Source organism: Chiloscyllium punctatum, chromosome 12, assembly GCF_047496795.1.
Source record: "Chiloscyllium punctatum isolate Juve2018m chromosome 12, sChiPun1.3, whole genome shotgun sequence".
NCBI lineage: Eukaryota > Metazoa > Chordata > Chondrichthyes > Orectolobiformes > Hemiscylliidae > Chiloscyllium > Chiloscyllium punctatum.
In genome coordinates, this window is record NC_092750.1 from 94,253,888 (window position 1) to 94,267,436 (window position 13,549).

Below are 13,549 nucleotides of genomic sequence, written 5' to 3' on the forward strand. Positions count from 1 at the left end.
CATTCATATCTTTCCTTAAATAAGGAAATCAAAACTGCATACAGTATTTGAAAAGTAGTCTTACCAATGCCCTGTGTAACTGAAGCATTACATCCTAACTCCTTTGTCAAATCCTTTTATGATAAAAGGTAGCATCCATTTAATTTTCTTATTTATGTATTGTATCTGCATGTTCACTTTTTGTGACTCATGCACCAAAACACGTCAATTCCTCTGCACATCAAAATCCTGCCACTGTCCCTATTTCTTATTATACCTATTTGTTTTATTCTTCCTGTCAAAGTGAAAACTTCACATTTTCCCATATCAAACTCCATCTGTGAGAGTTTCCCCCACTTACTCAATCTGTCTGCAACTTCCTTGCTTCTCCTTCACAACATATTTTCCATCCAATCCTGATGTAATCTGCGAATTTAGCTAAAATGCCTTCACTCTCCATCTGAATCATTGATATAAATTATAATATGGTAAGGACCCAACAAGGAGCCCTCTGGGACTCTTGTCCTATCCTGCCAATCAGGCAAAGACACATTCATGCAAACTCTGTGTTTTCTGCCAGTCATCTTGTGTTGTACATTTGATCAATGCTGTGAGAAAAGTCAATTTGTAAAAATAAAAACCAAGATATTTGAGAATGAAAAGCATGTGATTTTTTTCTCCATTTACATGCAATGTGGAGAATGCACCTAGTGATGTTCAGCTTGAACTGCTTGATCTGCAGTCTGACACACATCTGGCAGAGTACTTTAGGTCAGTCTCACTGCTTGATTTTTACTCTTCCCTCAAAGAGGAGAACTTTCCATACATGAGGAGGCATGCTCAGAATATTCTAGTCCTCTTTGGATCTACCGATATATGCGAACAGACGTTCTCAGTGATGAACTTCGACAAATCCAAATCCCGATCCTCTATCACTGATGATCACCTCTCAGCCGTCCTTCGCATGTCCACCTCAGACATTCAACCAGATTTCAGTGCACTTGTTCAAGCCCAAAACAGACTGGGTTTTTCTCACTAAACAAGTAAAATGAACTGAAAAACATCAAAAGCACTTATTCCTTTTTGTATAGAGTCATAGAGATGTACAGCATGGAAACAGACCCCTTCGGTCCAACCCGTCCATGCCGACCAGATATCCCAACCCAATCTAGTCCCACCTGCCAGTACCCAGCCCATATCCCTCCAAATCCTTCCTATTCATATACCACTCCAAATGCCTCTTAAATGCTGCATTTGTATCAGCCTCCACCACATCCTCTGGCAGCTAATTCCATACACGTACTACCCTCTGCGTGAAAACATTGCCGCTTAGGTCTCTTTTATATCTTGCCCCTCTCAGCCTAAACCTATGCCCTCTAGTTCTGGACTCCCCGACCCCTGGGAAAAGACTTTGTCTATTTATCCTATTTATGCCCCTCAGTCTTGTAAACCTCTATATGGTCACCCCTGAGCCTCCGACGCTCCAGGGAAAACAGCCCCAGCCTGTTGAACATCTCCCTGTAGCTCAGATCCTCCAACCCTGGCAACATCCTTGTAAATCTTTTCAGAATCCTTTTAAATTTCACAACATCTTTCCGATAGAAAGGAGACCAGAATTGCATGCAATATTCCAACAGTGGCCTAATCAATGTCCTGTACAGCCGCAACATGACGTCCCAACTCCTGCACTCAATACTCTGACAAATAAAGGAAAGCATACCAAACGCCTTCTTCACTATCCTATCTACCTGCGACTCCACTTTCAAGGAGCTAAGAACCTGCACTCCAAGGTCTCTTTGTTCAGCAACATTCCCTAGGACCTTACCATTAAGTGTATAAGTCCTGCTAAGATTTGCTTTCCCAAAATGCAGCACCTCGCATTTATCTGAATTAAACTCCATCTGCCACTTCGCAGCCCATTGGCCCATCTGGTCTAGATCCTGTTGTAATTGGAGGTAACCCTCTTCGCTGTCCACTACATCTCCAATTTTAGTGTCATCTGTAAACTTACTAACTGTACCTCTTATGCTCGCAGCCAAATCATTTATGTAAATGACAAAAAGTCGAGGGCCCAGCACCGATCCTTGTGACACTCCACTGGTCACAGGCCTGCAGTCTGAAAAACAACCCACCACCACCACCCTCTGTCTTCTACCTTTGACCCAGTTCTGTATCCAAATGGCTAGTTCTCCCTGTATTCCATGAGATCTAACCTTGCTAATCAGTCTCCCATGGGGAACCTTGTTGAACGCCTTACTGAAGTCCATAACGATCACATCTTCTTTGTTACTTCTTCAAAAACCTCAATCAAGTTTCTGAGACATGATTTCCCACGCACAAAGCCATGTTGACTATCCCAAAGCAGTCCTTGCCTTTCCAAATACATGTACATCCTGTCCCTCAGGATTCCCTCCAACAACTTGCCCACCACCGAGGTCAGGCTCACCGGTCTATAGTTCCCTGGCTTGTCTTTACCGCCCTTCTTAAACAGTGGCACCACGTTTGCCAAGCTCCAGTCTTCCGGCACCTCACCTGTGACTATCGATGATACAAATATCTCAGCAACAGGCCCAACAATCACTTCTCTAGCTTCCCACAGAGTTCTCGGGTACACCGGATTAGGTCCTGGGGATTTATCCACCTTTAACCGTTTCAAGGCATCCAGCACTTCCTCCTCTGTAATCAAGACATTTTGCAAGATGTCACCATCTATTTCCCTACAGTCTATATCTTCCATATCCTTTTCCACAGTAAATACTGATGCAAAATATTCATTTAGTATCTCCCCCATTTTCTGTGGCTCCACACAAAGGCCTCCTTGCTGATCTTTGAGTGGCCCTATTCTCTCCTTAGTTACCCTTTTGTCCTTAATATATTTGTAAAAACCCTTTGGATTATCTTTAATTCTATTTGCCAAAGCTATCTCATGTCCCTGTTTTGCTCTGCTGATTTCCCTCTTAAGTATACTCTGCTTTCTTTATACTCTAAGGATTCACTCGATCTATCCGGTCTATACCTGACATATGCTTCCTTCTTTTTCTTAACCAAACCCTCAATTTCTTTAGTCATCCAGCATTCCCTATCCCTACCAGCCTTCCCTTTCACCCTGACAGGAATATACTTTCTCTGGATTTTTGTTATCTAATTTCTGAAAGCTTCCCATTTTTCAGCTGTCCCTTTACCTGCGAACATCTGCCTCCAATCAGCTTTCAAAAATTCTTGCCTAATACCGTCAAAATTGGCCTTTCTCCAATTTAGAACTTCAACTTTTAGATCTGGTCTATCTTTTTCCATCACTATTTTAAATCGAATAGAATTATGTTCACTAGCCCCAAAGTGCTCCCCCATTGACACCTCAGTCACCCACCCTGCCTTATTTCCCAAGAGTGGGTCACGTTTTGCACCATTTCTAGTAGGTATATCCACATACTGAATCAGAAAATTGTCTTGTACACACTTAAGAAATTCCTCTCCATCTAAACCTTTAACACCATGGCAGTCCCAGTCGATGTTTGGAAAGTATAGAATTGTTTGTGGTTTATAATACTGAACAATAATGAAACAACTTTTCATTATTGGTTTGTGAGATTAACATGTTAAAAATAAAATGAAATACTGAAATTATTGTTTTTACTGTTTATTTCTTCTATATTTGACCTACTCCACAATTTCATATCTTTAGTGTAACAGAATACCCTTATTCTTTTGATTGTAAGTTCAAGTGCAAAACTATATAATTTAGTACTTTTTACAATGGGAGAAAATTAATACTAAGCAGAATTATGTTCAACTTGAACACAACTCAGGTTTTTTATGTGGCCCCTTGGAAGAATTAATTGCCCACCCCTTCCACAGAGGATCCTATAGTCAATGGATTAGAGGCCCTTTTCTGTGGCAGTAAATAGGACTCCAGAATGGTGTGTTACCTTCATGGAGCCAAGGTCAAGGATGTCACTGATTGGCTGCAGGGGGCTTCTGAGGGAGATGTATCAGACAAGAAATAGTGTTCCACATTGGTACTGACAACATCTATTGGAAGACGGATGAGGTCCTCAAGGAATATTTTCAGAAGTTGTAAAAGGAAATTAAAAATTACAACCTCACGAGCAGTGTGGGGAGGTGTAATGTCACCAGACTAGTAATCCAGAATCCCAGGATAATGTTCTGAAGTAGTTGGTTCAAATCTCATCGTGACAGTTCATGACATCTGAATTCAATAAAATCTGGAATTAAGTACCAGGTAACTATTACCAGTTGTCATAACAATCTATACATTTCACATATAGGGAATGAAATCTGCTACATTTACCTGGTCTGGCCTACATGTGACAACAGATCCACACATGGTTGGCTCTAACTGTCCTCTGAAATAGGCCAGAAAGCCACTCAGTTCAAAAATAGTTAGGCATGGGCAATAAATATTGGCTTTGCCAGCAAGGTCAAATCTCATGAATGAATAAAACAAATCTCAGGATTAGTCCCACTGCAATGCATTGGTGCATATAAGAAAGGGAGAATTGATTATCAGGGTGGAGAATTGCTGCCTGAGGGAGGGCATCAGATTTCTAAGAAATTGGGATCAGTTCCAAGTAAGGTGGGATCTGTACAAGCTGAACAGATTACATCTGAGTGGGGCTAAAACTGACCTCCTTGTAGGAAGCTGCCGGCATAGGTTTAAACTAGCTTGTCAGGGAACTGGAAGCCTCAGGGCAATCCAAGTTAGAAGCAAGTTAATAACACAAAGTCAAAAAGCCTGAGGCTGGAAGACATGAAAAACAAAGCCAAGCACTATTTTGCCTTTGAAACATACTTAAGTCAAAAAGACAGTTAACAGCAATCTTGCTGAATACACATCGCATTTTCAATAGACAGTCTAAAGGGACAAATTATATTACATGGGCATGATCTAATTGCCATAACAGAAATACAGCAGTATGGTGGATGGGATTGGGAACGGAATGTTCAAGGATATTCAACATTTTTAGAAAAGACATTAAAGAAAGGAGAAGGATTTGCTCTGATAATAATCTGAGATCAATACATGAGCAAGGGACGATCTCTGGACAGAGCTAAGAAACAGCAAGGAGCAGCAGCAATTGGTTGGAATTATTTACAGGCTATGAAATAGCAGTGATAGCGTGGATATAGTACTAATCAGAAGATGAGAGAGGCACGTAGCCTGGACAACACAGTTATCATGGGTTACTTCTATCTACAAAAAAAAATGATAAACCAATTCAGCATTAAAGCTGCAGAGGATAATGGCTTTGTAGAGTTGAATATAAAATCACACAGTACAAAAGAAGCCCTTTTGTCCTTTAAGTCCGTAATGCCAAAAATACTACCTACATAGTACAACTTGCCTACGCTAGGCCCATAGTCTTGAATGTTATGACATTTCAAGTGCTCATCCAATTACTTCATAAATTTTGTGAGGTTACCCACCTCAATTACCATCCTAGACTGTGCATTCCAGACCCCCACCATCCTGTAGGTAAAAAAAAAGTTCCCACAAATCATCTCTTAACCTCCTCCTTAAGTGTGCCCTCTTGCTCTTGAGCCTGTGACTAGGGGATCAGCTCCTTTCTATTCATTCTATGTTGAAGAGCCAGCTAAATGATATGCTATTTTAGATCTAGTGTTAAACATTTTTTTAAGAAATTCATCCGTAGCTATACTTGAGATGGTGGCGGTGAGTTTCCTTCTTGAACAGCTACAGTCCATTTGAACAAAGAACAAAGGACATTTACAGCCCAGAACCAGGCCCTTTGGTCCTCCAAACCTGTGCCGATCCAAATCCACTGTCTAAACCTATCGCCCAATTCCTAAGGATCTGTATCCCTCTACTCCCCACCTACTCATGCATCTGTCCAGACACATCTTAAATGAATCTACCGTGCCTACCTCTACTGGCAACGCGTTCCAATCATCTACCACCCTCTGTGCAAAGTACTTTCCACGTGTATCCCCTTTAAACCTTTCACCTCTCACCTTGAAAACATGACCTCTCGTTACTGAGTCCCTCACACTGCTGATCTCTATCTACATTTTCTATATCTTTCATGATTTTGTAGACCTCAATCAGATTCCTCCTCAATCTCCTTTTTTTCTAACTGAAACAATCCTAACCTGCTCAACCTCTCTTCACAGCTAGCACCTTCCATACCAGGCAACATCCTCAAATCTTCTCGGCACCCTCTCCAAAGCATCCTTTTGGTAATGTGGCGACCAGAACTGTACACAGTATTCTAAATGAGGCTCAACCAAAGTCTTGTACAACTTTAACATGACCTGTCAGCTCTTATACTCAATACCCCGTCCAATGAAGGCAAGCATACCATAAGCCTTCTTGACCACTCTATCCACTTGTGCAGCCACCTTCAGGGTACAATGGACCTGAACTCTGCTCATCAACTTTTCCCAAGGCTCTTCCGTTTACAGTATAGTTTGCTCTAGAATTAGACCTTCCAAAATGCATCACTTCACATCTACCCGGATTGAACTCCATCTGCCAATTCTCCGCCCAACCCTCCAGTCAATCTATATTCTCCTGTATTCTTTGATAGTCCACCAATCTTAGTGTCATCTGCAAACTTACTGATCAGACCAACAATGCCCTTTTCCAGATCATTTATGTATATCACAAACAACAGTGGCCCTAGTACTGATCCCTGTGGAACACCACTGGTCACCTTTCTCCATTTCCATAAACTTCCTTCAATGACTACTGTCTCCTTTTGCTCAACCAGTTCTTTATCCACATAGCTAAAACACCCTGCACACCATGTGACTTCACTTTCTCCATTAGTTTATCATGGGGATCCTTATCAAATGCCTTACTAAAGTCCATGCATATGAAATCTACAGCCTTTCCTTCATGTATCAACTTGGTCACTTGCTTAAAGAACTGTATTAATGCTATTAATGCTGGAACAACACTACTATTATAGGACAAGCCAAACAGAGAACAGCCAGAGAATTCCTAGAGGCATGGCACTCATCCACAGATTCAATCAATAAGCACATTGATCTAGACCCAATATACCGGCCACTGCAACGGAAAGCTGGAACTGACAACCGGAAGCAGCAGATACAAATCACTAAAAATGGCGGAGGGAACATCACGGAAACACTTCACAGGAGGCTCCCAAGCACTGAGGATGTCACCTAGACAGGGGACGGAACGTCTGCAACACAAATTCCCAGCTCGGCAAACAGAACCACAACAACGAGCACCCGAGCTACAAATCTTCTCCCAAACTTTGAAGAACTCTATTAAGTTGGTAAGGCACAATCTCCCCCGCACAAAACCATGTGGCCCATCATTGATAAGCCCAGTCTCTTCCAAATATAAATAGATCCTATCCTTCAGTACCTTCTCCAGCAACTTTCTCACCGCTGACGTCAGGCTCACTGGTCTGTAGTTATCCTTACTACCTACTACTAGGGTCCTACCACTAATTGTACAAAAGACTGGGTTTTTCTCACTTAACAAGTAAAATGAACTGAAAAACATCAAAAGCTCTTACTGCTTTTTGTATAGAGTCATAGAGATGTACAGCATGGAAACAGACCCTTTGGTCCAACCCGTCCATGCCGATCAGATATCCCAACTCAATCTAGTCCCACCTGCCAGCACCCAGCCCATATCCCTCCAAACCCTTCCTATTCATATACCCATCCAAATGCCTCTTAAATGTTGCAATTGTACCAACCTCCACCATATCCTCTGGCTGCTCATTCCATACACATACCACCCTCTGTGTGAAAATGTTGCCGCTTAGGTCTCTTTTATATCTTTAGTTCTGGTCTCTCCGACCCAAGGGAAAAGACTTTGCCTATTTACCCTATCCATGGACCTCATAATTTTGTAAACCTCTATAAGGTCACCCTTCAGCCTCCGACGCTCCAGGGAAAACAGCCCCAGCCTGTTCAACCTCTCCCTGTAGCTCAGATCCTCCAACCCTGGCAACATCCTTGTAAATCTTTTCAGAATCCTTTTAAATTTCACAATATCTTTCCGATATGAAGGAGACCAGAATTGCATGCAATATTCCAACAGTGGCCTAACCAGTGTCCTGTACTGCCGCAACATGACCTCCCAACTCCTGTACTCAATACTCTGACCAATAAAGGAAATCATACCAAATGTCTTCTTCACTATCCTATCTACCTGCGACTCCACTTTCAAATGAGTTAAGAACCTGCACTCCAAGGTCTCTTTGTTCAGCAACACTCCTTAGGACCTTACCATTAAGTGTACAAGTCCTGCTAAGATTTGCTTTCTCAAAATGCAGTACCTCATATTCATCAGAATTAAACTCCATCTGCCACTTCTCAGCCCAATGGCCCATCGGGTCCAGATCCTGTTGTAATCTGAGGTAACCCTCTTCGCTGTCCACTACACCTCCAATTTTGGTGTCATCTGCAAACTTACTAACTGTACCTCTTATCCTCGTATCCAAATCATTTAGGTTAAAGACAAAAAGTAGAGGGACCCAGCACCGATCCTTGTAACTATCAATGATACAAATATCTCAGCAACAGGCCCAACAATCACTTCTCTAGCTTCCCACAGAGTTCTTGGGTACACCTGATCAGGTCCTGGGGATTTATCCACTTTTAACCGTTTCAAGACATCCAGCACTTCCTCCTCTGTAATCTGGACATTTTGCAAGATGTCACCATCTACTTCCCTACAGTCTACATCTTCCATATCCTTTTCTACAGTAAATACTGATGCAAAATATTCATTTAGTATCTCCCCATTTTGTGTGGCTCCACACAAAGGCCACCTTGTTGATCTTTGAGGGGCCCTATTCTCTTCCTAGTTACCCTTTTATCCTAAATATATAGGTGTAAAAACTCTTTGTATTCTCCTTAATTCTATTTGCCAAAGCTATCTCATGTCCCCATTTTGCCCTCCTGATTTCCCTGAAGTATACTCCTACTTTTTTTATACTCTAAGGATTCACTCGATATATCCCGTCTATACCTGACATATGCTTCCTTCTTTTTCTTAACCAAACTCTCAATTTCTTTAGTCATCCAGTCCTGCATTTGTTTGTTTACCAAAATTCAATACCTCGCATTTATCCAAATTAAACTCCATCTGCCACTCCTCAGCCCATTGACCCCAATTGATTAAGCTCTCTCTAATCTTAGACAACCTTCTTTACTGTCCATTATACTATCAATTCTGGTGTCATCCACAAAATTAATAACCATGCCTCCTACATTCTCATCCAAATCATCTGTATAAAATGACAAACAAAAGGGGATGCAATACTGATCTCTGTGAAATATCGCTGGTCACAGGCCGCCAGTCCAAAAAACAACGCTCCATCACCACCCTGTCTCCTACTTAAAGCCAATTTTGTAACCAATTGGCAAGCTCACCCTGAATCCCATGTGATCTAACTTTACTAATTAGTCTATTTTGCAATACCTTATCAAAGGCTTTACTAACATCCAGACACTATTCTTCCAACACTGGTTGTAATTTGATCCCTCCGCTTTGCCATTTATTTCCTCAACCAGCTTCAAAGGCTAGAAGTCTGATGTCAGCAATTAAAGGATACCCCTAACCTCCTCTATTTTCTACAGACTTCAAATTGTGATTTCCTTTTCAGTTACGGACCGTCAAAAAAAAAAGAAAGTGCCTTTGAAACCACTGACGTCAGCTTGCAGTTGCATTTCATCACAACTCCCCTATTGGAAAAAAAGAAGGCCTTGTTCATTCACAAATTTTTCTTCAAAATATATCAAGCTCTGAACATTATAAATATTAACGAACATTAAAGGTATTACTTTCCATTTTGTTGCACTCCATAAATGATACACACTTATAAAAATAAAGACTCAAAAATCATGCAAGTATATGACTTAGGATTTAGAGATCAATTAACATATATTGTTGAAGTATCAATTTCTGTAAACAAAATGAATTTTCCTCTTGATTCATTTACTGTGTTCCCTAAAAATCTCCTTTTAATTTTGCTTTATGCTTTTCCCTTCCCCCATGTATTTCTTTAAGGTATGTACTTTAATTTTATATTCCCCATGTTTCTTTTCAGAATTTGATGTAAAGTTTGGCATAAAGTTTCAGCCCCAAGATGCCATTTTTCAGGGGTCCAAAAACGTTACAATGGGTTTGATCCGGTTAAAGATTATCAACAGCATTACTGGGGTCTGCTAACAGTACATCTGCTTCTGGGGACTGATTGCTAACAACTGGAATCAAGCAGAAACTTCCAGTCATATCATTACTTCCTTTCAGGATTCAGCACTTTACTCTTTTTTGATGCCAAATACCAGATCGTCAATACAGTTTTCGGGTGCTCGTCTCAGCTTTTACTAAACATTCTGTTCAGGCTGTAAGCCACAGTCGTTTTTTTCCAGATCACCGTGTTTTTTAATGTCCAAATCTTACAAAAGGAATCAGCCAATCATGAGGAATTTTATTCCACAATAACTGAAGTTATTTCATCTTATTTTAATTCAGGAACATTTTCTACTCTAAATTCTTTACCAAGAGGTTCCCCCTCTAGGAGATGCAGCTGAATTCTGCCATTCTCGTGCAAGCAGCTAATATTGTGGCTAGGTGTAATTATTCTTTACCTGCTGTAAAACCCTGAGGTTTTTCTGATGCTAAGCAAGCTTGACATTTCTTGTTTAATTCATAACTTTTTAATCAGTCCCTCCTTGTTTTTCCTTTTCAAACTGGAAACAAATATTTTGAAATTCAGCTCCCTATCCCTTTCTGAAGTTCTAATTTGTGTGCAATTATTTCACTCTGTAAGACTGTAGTTTTGACACTGGACCCAACTTTGTCAATCTCTTACAAAATATATTCCTTCCATTTCTAGCTCTGGGTTCTTTTCCCAGCTGCTTTTCCACACCTTGTTCATGGCTTTTTAAAAATTTACAAGGATTTTGCCTGGACTCAATGGCCTGAGTTATAGGGAGAGGTTAGACAAGGTAGGACTTTTTTCTTTAGAATGTAGGAGACTGAGGGGGAACCTTAAAGAGGTGTATAAGTCCATGAGAGGCATGTACAGGATGAATGCACTCAGTCATTTTCCCTCCAGAATTGGGGAATCAAGGACTAGAAGGCATCAGTTTAAGTTAGCGGGAAAAGAATAAAAGGGAACCTGAGGGGCAACTTTGTTACACAAAGTATGTATATGGAATGTGCTGCTAGCGGAAATGGTTGAGGTGGGTACATTAACAACATTTGAAAGGCACTGGATACATGGATAGGAAAGGATTAGAAGGATGGGGCGAAGTGCATGGAAATAGCGTTAGTGTGGATGGACATTTTGGTTGGACCAGTTTGGGCCAAAGGGCCTGTCTCCGCGCTGTAGGATTGTAAGACTCATACGTCAAGCTGCTTTAAAGACTCTCCAACAACCATTAATGTTTACTTCTAAACTCAATGCTCCATCTGACTTTTCAACTAATAAGCCAAGTTTCTCACTCCTCTGATACACCTCAGCAGGCACATTAGTTAGGAAGGACACCAATCGTAACCTTGCTGTCTGATGTTCGTATTGAGTTCTGCCAAGGCCACTCAGTTCCTGACTCCAGTTCAATCTTGGTTCAAAATGGACAAAAGAGAACTCCAGAGATGAGACGAGAGTGACAAACCATCACATCAAGATAGCATTTGACCGAGGGTGAGCCCTAGGAAAACTGAAGTCAATGGGAATCAAGGAAAACTTTCTGCTGGTTGAAATCATACCTGGTACAAAGAAAGATTGGTTGTGGTTGCTGGAGTCAGTCATCTTGGGGCCAGAATATCTGTGCAGGAGTTCCTCAGGGTAATGTCCTCAGCCCAACCACGTTCAGCTGCTCATCAATGATCATCCTTCCATCAAAAAAGGTCAGAAGTGTGAATGTTCACTGATGTTTGCACAATGTTAAGCACCAATCACAATTCCATACATATTGAGGCACTCCATATCCATATGTAGCAGGACCTGGACAATGTTCAGGCTCGGGTTGATAAATGGCGATAATATTTGCACCACAGAAATTCCATAGATTGACCACCTTCGAACAAGACAGACTCTAACCATTACCCCATGACTTTCAATTAATATTAACATTGCTTAATCCCCCACTATCAATATGCTGGGCATAGCTATTGAACCGAAACTGAAACAGACTAGCTACAAGAGCAGGTCAGAGGCAAGGAATCCTACAGCAAGTAACTCTTCTACCAATTCACAGAAACTTGAGATTCCTCAAGGTGTATCCATCATCTGCAAGTCACTAGTTAGGAGTGTGATCAAATACTCCCAACTTGCAGCTCCAGCACATTCAGGAAGGCTTAACACCATACAAAGAAAAGCAGCCTGCTTGATTGGCAACACATCCATAAACAGCCATTCCCTCCATTACTAATGCTCAGTAACAGCAATGTATTACATGTACAAGATGAACGGCAGCTCACCAAGGCTCAGACAGCTCCTTCTGAACCCACAACCACTTCCAACCAGCAGGATATGGGCAGCAAATACGTGACACACCTCCACCTGCAAGTTTCCTTTCAAGTCTCACAACAACCTAACCTGGGAATATGTCACTTGCCAGGTCAAAATTCTAGAATACTCTTCCTAAGATTGTTGTGGATGTCTATACACCTGAAGGAATCCAGTAGTTCAAGAAGGTAGCTCACCACCACTTTCTTCAGGCAATTAAAAATAGAGACAATGCATGGATGGCCTATCCGGTGATGGCCCATGAATAAATAGAAAAGAAAAATTCCTCAGTATCTAAATCATATTTTAAAATACTCAAAACAAGGAAACAAGCAAATAACTACCATTAACATTATAAATCAATGTGCTTGCATTCTGAACAGCAATTCATATTACCCATGAAAGTCAGCGATTACGATACCCCTGTATCTCTTAGGTAATTTATGCAAGGCCTTAGAACATGGAACAGTACAGGCCCAACATCTCTTGATGTTGTGCCAACCTTTTATCCTACTCCAAGATCAAACTAACTTGCATACCCTTCAATCCATGTACAAGAGTCGTTTAAATGTCCCTAATGTATCTGACTCTACTACCACCAGAGAGCAGTGGGTACGTAGTAAGAACCAACCTCTGACATGTCAAAGAACAAAAGAACAAAGAAAATTTACAGCCCAGGAACAGGCCCTTCAGCCCCCCCAAGCCTGAGCTGATCCAAATCCATTGTCTAAACCTATTGCCCAATTCCTAATTGTATCCCTCTGCTCCCCATCTACTCATGCATCTATCCAGATGTACCTTAAAAAGGAATCCACCACGTCTGCCTCTACTACCTCTGCTGGAATGCGTTCCAGGCACCCACCACCCCCTGTGTAAAAGTACATTCTGCATGTATCTCCCTTAAACTTTTCTCCTCTCACCTTGAATATGTGACCTCTCGTTACTGAATCCCTCACCCTGGGAAAAAGCTCATCTCTGTCCACCTTGTCTATAGCCTTCATGCTTTTGTAGACTTCAGTCAGGTCTCCCCCTCAATCTCCTTTTCTCTCATGAAAACAATCCTAACCTACTCAACCTCTCTTCAT

The 13,549-nt window shown here is 41.3% G+C and overlaps 1 protein-coding gene across 7 annotated transcripts in view; it reads right to left on the bottom strand.

Moving 5' to 3' along the window:
• The window catches only part of LOC140483959 (nuclear receptor subfamily 2 group C member 2-like), a 223,988-nt gene that overhangs the window by 194,631 nt on the left and 15,808 nt on the right, over positions 1–13,549 (bottom strand). For 6 of the 7 annotated variants that reach the window (XM_072582824.1, XM_072582826.1, XM_072582827.1 and 3 more), the window contains exon 2: positions 11,723–11,848. The exons of the other annotated variant lie outside the window; for it this stretch is intronic. The gene's annotated coding sequence lies outside the window, so the exon portion shown is untranslated. The remainder of the gene's footprint in view (positions 1–11,722; positions 11,849–13,549) is intronic. 7 annotated transcript variants of the gene reach the window in all.